Here is an 8,227-nt window from a genome sequence, read left to right as displayed (position 1 = left end):
GAATGATCCACCACCCAAACAATACCTGCCCTATGGTGGTCCTGTAGGGGTACTGACCATTGAAGAACAAGGTAAAAGGTGGGAGAACAATGTCTGTAGAGATACAGTTGGACTACAGTCTGCAGTCGTAGAGCCACGAAGTGCTCCTATATGGTAAGTGGAGCTGAAAAATGGGAAATAAATGCAGGTAAAAGGTAGTTGTACCTAATAAAGTGCTGAACTCCTGTGTCAGCAATGGTGCAACTGAAAATATCTGCATTCAGTAATTATAAGAGGATACTTTTGGACTTAGTAGCATATTGCATGACGGTATAGCATATTTAGCTGAGTCTAGATAGACAGATAGTGGTGTTTTTCTTCTGAGATCTGCCTGCACAGCTGCGCCCTCACTGCGGGCTTCAATAGACTAGAGGCTTTAATACAAACTCTGCGGGGCCGATAGCATACCAAATCAGGGAGAAAGCGAGGGGGGAGAGGAGGGGGGGCAGAAGGGGTAAGAAGAGGGGAAGGAGGGGTAATAGGGGTAATTGTGGGGGGTTGGGGTGTATAACTCCCCTCAACAACTTTTAGCAGCCGTGTAGCAGCAACGTACACAGGTACATAGGTGACAAAAAGACAAGGCTATGGTCTGTCAGTGCGAATTGGGAGTGTGAGTTTAGCGTTGTTTTGTTGTTGTGGAGCTGCGGTAGTTTTAGCGGGGAGGCTGGGGGTTTGTAGCCCATTGTTCAAGCACCTCCTCCGAGCTGGAGAAAGTGGGCGGAGCCGCTGCAGCGTCGCTAAAGGAGAACAGTGTGGAGCTCAGTCATCCAAAAACGGCCTTTCAATGGGAGAAAAGCAGGGGAGCCCGAGAAAATGTCGGTCCCACAGCAGTAAATTACTCAACTAGTAGAGGGAAAAAAGGCGAATTTCTCCTTTTTGTTTGTGTTATTGTTGTTTTTCGCTGCTGAAAGTAGCTGGAAATAGGTCCACTCCAGAAAAGCTAAACTAACGTTACCGAGTTCGTCTCCAGCTCGCTGCACGTTTTTTGGTAAGTCTCCCTCAAAAACATTCCTTGTTTTTTAAGGTAGCCTGCTATGCTATAGCAACACATGGTGGTCTACGCTGCGTGTTTTTGCTCATATTTCGCTCCGATATGTACCCGAGAAAGAAGGTTTATGAGTTAAACTTATTTTACTCATGTGCTAAAGCAGTTTCAGAGAGCTGAGAGTTGTGAGCTTTAAAAAAGATGATGCGGGTGCTAGCTAACGTTAACTTGTGTAAGGACTTGGTGTTGTTTCCTACGGTGTCTTGCTTTAAAAGGCTCGAATGGAGAGTTAAACTGCTGCTGAATGCAGTTTTATCTGTATTAATTCGCTCATAGTTTGGGAAAACATTTTCCTGGAGTATTTTTGGAGTAGTATGGAGTGAGTTGGTGTCTGAGTGATGTGAAGCCGTTTGGCTCAGCGATGCTACTCACTCGCTACAATGCAAAGGGCGAAAAGTGTCTGTGAGCTGTTTATACGTGTGTTCTGAAGTTACACGTTCATGTAGAACTCTGAAAACACTACTAGCATTACAGTGATGTGAAGGGGACTGTCTGTAAGTGTTGAAATTTTAAATGAGTTTAGCAGGCCTCACTGTGTAGTGGTTGACATTATAGAGCTGCCCCCCAAATCCCAGCACAACAAAACACTGAAGGCTTCCATGACTGTAACTGTACCTCTGTATTTAGCCTTTTATAACCAAGTTACCATGTCCTATCAAATAAACTGGGTAGTGTTTTTTTTCGATTATCTACAGTGTCTTTTAATTACAGATCCTTATCATACAGACCTGGGCAACATTAGACTATTCAAGTAGTCACAAATGGCACTTAGGCTTTTGGCTTTGACCTGCTTTAAACGCTTCTTTGAAAACAAAGCTTGAGTTTTTGAGCTAATGGAAAGTATTAACACAATTAAGAAGCTTAATAAGATTTTCTTTCCCTCTGTAAAGTGATTTTAGTAGCTGGTAAAACCTTCTAACAGGGATTTATGAAGGGCTTCAGGGCAACTTTGTGAACAGCAGTAAGAGGTCGAGTTTCTGACCCTTCAGAGTCCAGGTGTCATTTTGCCATTGGAATAGTCCCAAAACAAACTGTCTCAAGTATTAAAAAGATCTGTGACAATAGACTGCCAAGAGCTTTGTCAGGAGTTTTTAAAAGTCTACTAAAAGTCAGACATGTTCTCTAAGAGACTTGAAGGAAAAATGTGGTCAGACTTCCAGAACTCAGTTTGAGGGTTAAGTAAAAAAAATCTTTGGTAGCAGCGTTTCCGTTGATGATGATTGGCGGTCGGGTGGATCAAAGTTGTTCCATAATTGATTCCAGTCTGATTATCTTGTTGGCTTTCATGGCATTTTGACCTTATTTGGTTTAAGCATTGTGAAAGGCCTATTAGCTGTGCACAGATGGATGCCCAGATTTTAGCTGACATGCCCTCACAACCTCGAATTCTTTCGATGTAACAGGTATCCCTTAGCCGGGTTCAGACAGAGCCGGGCTGGGGATTTGAGAAAGTTGATAGAGGCACATTAGAGGGAGGGATGTGGGTATTGGGTGTCAGGTTGACAAAGAATGAAAGGGACTTGCCATATTACTAAGAAACGTCTGTCCAGGGAAAGTGCATTCAGCAAAGTACACTGAAAAAAGTGGTACTGAAAAGAGCTTGATTTGATGAACATTGCTTTTCTGTGATTCATTTTAATCAAAGAATTGATTTGACCAGAGTGTTACAGTACATTTTGGTACTTCTTGACAAAATACAAGTATTATTTACAGTGGAGAACCATTTTGTGGATTGTTTTGCTGGCTCATCTGAGGAGAATCCCATCCTAAGACTTCTTTAAAGAGCCACCAGTAGTTGTATCAGGCATTAAACCTTGAAAAGGAGATTGTATCCCACATTATCTTTTATTTGCAACATACCTTGTTTGGAGGATAAAGGAGGAGTCCAGTGGGAAAGATAGGATTCACAGTTCTTGGCCTTTTTGTCTTACTTCTGTTGTTTAACCTAAAGGCAACTGACAACCATAAGGTTATGGGTTTTGTTGATCTACCACCATTCCTGTAGAACATCTATTTGGGAGTTTAGACTTTTTTTGACTTGCATTGGCTTGGTGATGAGGAAGAACCCCAGTACACCATTCAGGAACAGGAACCATGGAGGAACAGCAAAGTAAGAATTTCACTGTACAATGCAACTGCCTGTTCTTCTGTGACTTCTGTGACATGACTATAAAACTCTTGAATGAAGCCAAAAATTTTTTGATCTGATGTATCTGATTTGTAAAGGTTGGGCAATATGGGCAAAATATATCCCTGATTTGTTTTTCAGAGATTTTATGCTATAACAATCACATTGCGTCAAATGATGCCACGTTTAGCCTAAAAAATAGTACCAAAAATGATAAAAACAACAATTAAGAAAAAAAATATTTTGACATAATGTACAGCACTATGTCCAGCAGAGCAATCATGACGTCTTGGACATTGTTGACACTGGCAGATGTTCAGTGGTTTATGAGCATTGTACCCACAGTATGCTCAGAAAAGCCTATCGTGATGTAATTTATCGTGATACCATAACATACTGTAATATTGCCTGCTCCTCGAGTAAAATGCTGTTTGTGGACTTGAGGATCAGTCTTTTCTTCAAGGCCTCAGGCCACCTTCTTCTTTCTGATTGGAAAAGCTTCATGTTTCTGGCAGAGAATGAAGGATTTGCAGTGCTAGCAGGGCCTTTGGAAAGCTTTATTGTTTTCTTAAAGGGTGTAACTTTTCTCTTAATTCACAAAAGGAGAAAAAAAAAACCTCCTCAGTGTAGACTTTCATGTCGGCTTCGGCGGGTATGCTCATGCAGCCATAACAGCCTGCAGGCAGTGATTTGTGAGCTTGTGTGAGTGTGGAGGAGATGCTCTCCGATCAGGATTATCTTCTCATGGTGGAATGTTGAGCTTGTCACTTTGCTGTTTCCAAACACTTAATTTCTCAATCTTCTTCTCTAGATGTTTGTACTGTCAGGGTGTTAGCATTTTGCGCTCTGAGAGTTGCGCATAATTGCATTTCAAACCGAAAGGCCCGGTTGCATTAGCACCTGGACTTTTTATCTTCAGTCCATTCACGTGCTTGCACCTGGACGTGGACAGTAATCCCCAGCTCTTTAAAACGAGTGGAATTCTATCTTAGCAGCTGAACCTGTACAAGATACCGTTTGTTAATCATTATCACAATTTTGGCCTTTAAAATGCTAATGTGACAGAAGATATGCACACGAGCCCTCTGAACAATAACAGTGTATGATGTGAGCATCCTACCCAGTTTTGTGTGACTTTCTTGGGATGTTTTAATGAAAAGTTCTTTGTTGGGGTCAAAATAAAGCTAATCAGTCACTGTTGATTCACCCAATATATGTTTATAATGTAAGACTTATTGCAGTTGTAGTATGTAGCAATGTAATCATAACATAAATGGGCATCTAGAACTTTTTTCACATGATTTAGACTAATTATATCACATCAAGGACTCATAATTGTATTGTATAATGCAAGCAGTTCGTTGCTTTTTGGTATTTGCTTATGCATTTTTAAAATATATTTCAAGCATGTGTTTGTTGTGATTTGAATTGGTCAGGTAAGTTCTATGAACATGAAGTAACAAAGTATAAACGGTCAGTTTTTATTTCATGTTGACCTTAAAGCTGTGCTTCCAGTGCAGAGGTGAACTCTATTTTTGGCTTTCATGTTGAAATGGCTGTTGTGCTACATGCCCTCCAGACAGACATTTTAAGTGCACTGTATGTGACCTTTTCTTTAATGTGAAGGATAGCAGGGTCCGACTGCCACATGGCAGAGTGCTAATGGTTCTCCTCTGAGCACTTTAAAGGGCTTTTCAGTTCCCTGTGAAATGCTGCAACATTACTTTTTTTTGATTGTTGCAATCAGTTGTAATCAATTATGGTATTATTTAGTATGAGCTCATCTTTCCCCTATGCTCAGATGGAAATATATGAAAAATGATTTTAAAATTCATAAGTGGTTAGGGATGCACCGATACCACTTTGTCCACTGTGATACTGATACCTGATAATTAAGTATCAGTTGATAATTGATATAGTACTGGTATCAATACTAACTCTGAATTAGTATCGATACTGAACACTGGCCAGCTCTTAGTTTTTTCACTGGGGTGCATGACTTGGACAGCATACTACTATTGCCACATGTTGCAATTACGATGTGTCTTCCCAAAAAAAACAAACAAAACAAAACACTGGCAAATCAATAATGTGACCTGGTCAAAGATTGACCTGCACTGATTGTGACCAAAATAATAGAATTTTGATTGAATACATGAACATTGTACTTCATCAAAACTCTCAAACACTCATCTGAAATTCTGATAGGTCAGGATGTTCACAGGACACAGTAAAAATGCTGTGATTGGTTAGAGGGTTGATTTGCATATTCCGGTCTTCAGAGATATCAGTATTGCTAAGGACAATATTATGAAAAGGATTAATAAATAATATATTGTAGTAGGGATGCATGATGATATTGGATATTGCAGATGATGACAGTTAATGAGTTTATGATATATTGTCCAGCCCTAATGATCACATCATATGTATACCTTTAAAACGTGCAGATGAATTCATGTGCAGACACAGGTTGGTCGCACTGTACTTGTAAACACGTCCACAGACTTTTGCCTACACATATTAAACTGATAGCTTGCTAGCACAATTGAGGATTTATCAATGCAGGACTTGAGATTTCAGGTGAGTTTTTTGTTGTTTTGTTATTTATCATTAAGTGAGACGTTTGGCTAATTTAGGCTAGCCAGTTAGCTGATGCTAGCTGTTACTTAGCAACACGGAAAAGCGCAGCACTGTGTAGCAGATATATGAACCCCCAAGAAAAAATACAGTAGATGCCTCGCTTTATTCCATCTTTAGTGTGAACTTTAGTTTTTGCAAAAATGCTCAGTAAACTCAGTTTATGGTGAAAACAGGACTTTTTAAGTAAGGACCAGCAAAAAGTTCCTCATTAGGGCAATTTGGGGAAAATATCCAGTTGCAATTTTTATGACCAGCTGTGATTTAAATAGTGATTTTTTTTTTCTATAAATTAAGACCCAGGCCTGATTTTTTTTGGCCAAGAAGTCTAGAATATCGAATTTTTCAGGCTTGAACACTGCAGTTGGTGCATGAGGGGCTGGTTGCATCAGAGGTACGCAAGTTAAATGTAGGCTTGTTACTGTGAGTGTTTACTGAGTGTAAATTTCCGTATTACTAAACCGAAACTGGTTAGACCACACAAACTAGTTTGTGCACTAAGGTTAGTGGTTGCTAAATATTTACACCTGCAGAAGGGGAGACCAAAAACCTGACTTTTTTGGTTTACTAAGCTTGAAACATTGTGTTGTGATTTTACCTACAGCTCTTATCAACCTGGTTTTGTTTGGGTAATTTGGATATTTTTTACATGTGAAAAGTCATTGTAAACTTCCGTGGCCAGTGGTTCTGAAAATGTTAGTCATGTTGAAGCGGCAAATAAATTAGTTGGTTGTTACTAGTTAAGACCTGACTTAAGGATGTGTGTTGCAACCAGCTGTACTAAAAGGATAGTTTAACACTACCTATTGTCAATTAAGGACTTAGTAAAGACTATATGCACAAATATAAGTACAAAATTGCACAAAACTAGTACAGCCCAGTCCAGTCTAACACTTGGCTGTTTTAGTAATGCCACAGCACAGGGATCTTTGCTTGTCTCTAATTGGTCTAAGTGATCTATAGGCAGTTCACAACTGTCTTGTTGGGTTTAGTGTGCCCACCATAAACGTTTTAAGGCAGTATGACTTATAAAACAGACTACTAAAATTGCAGCTCTTGCCATTTGAAATTTGCACTCTTTTAAATTGCGATTGTGATTAATTTTTCAGCACTAGTCTTCACTTGTATACAATGTCACGTTGTACTGTCACTGTGGGGGCGTGTGGTCCTTACAGTGGTAGCAAAAAGACAAATAGACACACACTCTTTAGTTTGCATGAGTGTGTCTGGCAGCGGGTCGTGAACAAAATGATGAACTCCAGACTCGCAAGAAGTCAGTGAGCAATGAGTGTGTGAGGACAAATTGCCCTGTGTGTGTGTTTGTCTGTAGATATTTGTACAGAGATTAGGAACCGCTCGACAAGCCAAGAGACACACAGACACACTCCATCCACACACTCAGTCTAACTCTCGTTTACATTGAACACTCGCAGTGTCACACTTACACTGTAGTGTTTGTACTGGATGTTGTCTGTGCTCTTGGTGTGTGTTCAGTCTTATTCCAGTAAACTGTATTTGAACTGCAGTCATTTTATTTGGCTGTTAATCAGAGACACCGTAGAGACTAGAGGTGGCATCCGGTTGATATCTAGATGCTGGATGTGATATTGGGTAGGCAAAAATTAACATGATATAAGCCTTGTAACAAATTCATTGAGAAATTGTTTTGGTATCGGTATTGGTTTTTACCTACAGTTTTAATATAGGTATCAGAATTGGACGATATTCAGGGTTTTGGTATCGGTATTGGTTGATACCTGTGGTTTTAATATCGGTGTCGCAATTGGATGATATGGAAGGTTTTGGTATCGATATTGGTTGATACGTAAGTTTTTAATAGCGGTATTGAAACTAGCAGATAGCTACTCAAGGTTTTCAACATTAGTATTATTGGATGCTCAAGGTTTCAGTATTAGTATAAGTACTGGTCAATACTCAAGCATTAAAATTGGTCAGTGCACAAAGTATTGGTATTAGTTGATAATCAAAGTTTCAGTATCAGTATTGGTCAATACTCAAGGTTTGCAGTATTGGTATCAGTATTAGTTAATATGTAAGGTTTTGGTATTGACATCTGTGTCAGTTGTTAATAAAGGTTTCAGTATCTGTATCTTATCATGACATCTTTACTTAAGACTTATTATTCAGTAAATGCTGTAAATTACTCAGTGACTACTATAAATTAATCAATAACTACTGTGAAACAAACATTTCTTACTGTAAGGCAGAGCTGTAAGAGAGATATATTATCATGCAAACTGTTAGCTAATCAACTACTGACCCCTCAAGTGGATGAATTTCATTCAACGGTTCTTTTTAATGGAGTTTAATTGTACCCAACATTTCAATCCATGCTGTCATATTAACACCCAAAA

General features: G+C 39.3%; 1 protein-coding gene across 1 annotated transcript in view; it reads left to right on the top strand.

Annotated features, from left to right (window-relative positions):
• The first annotated feature begins 759 nt into the window (after positions 1 to 759).
• boc (BOC cell adhesion associated, oncogene regulated) overlaps positions 760 to 8,227 on the top strand; it is a 43,325-nt gene continuing 35,857 nt past the window's right edge. Inside the window, exon 1 of the mRNA XM_017717203.2 lies at positions 760 to 1,027. The gene's annotated coding sequence lies outside the window, so the exon portion shown is untranslated. The remainder of the gene's footprint in view (positions 1,028 to 8,227) is intronic.

The sequence above is a fragment of the Pygocentrus nattereri genome, chromosome 24 (assembly GCF_015220715.1).
Source record: "Pygocentrus nattereri isolate fPygNat1 chromosome 24, fPygNat1.pri, whole genome shotgun sequence".
NCBI classification, from domain to species: domain Eukaryota; kingdom Metazoa; phylum Chordata; class Actinopteri; order Characiformes; family Serrasalmidae; genus Pygocentrus; species Pygocentrus nattereri.
This window is presented reverse-complemented; position numbering and strand designations above follow the sequence as displayed.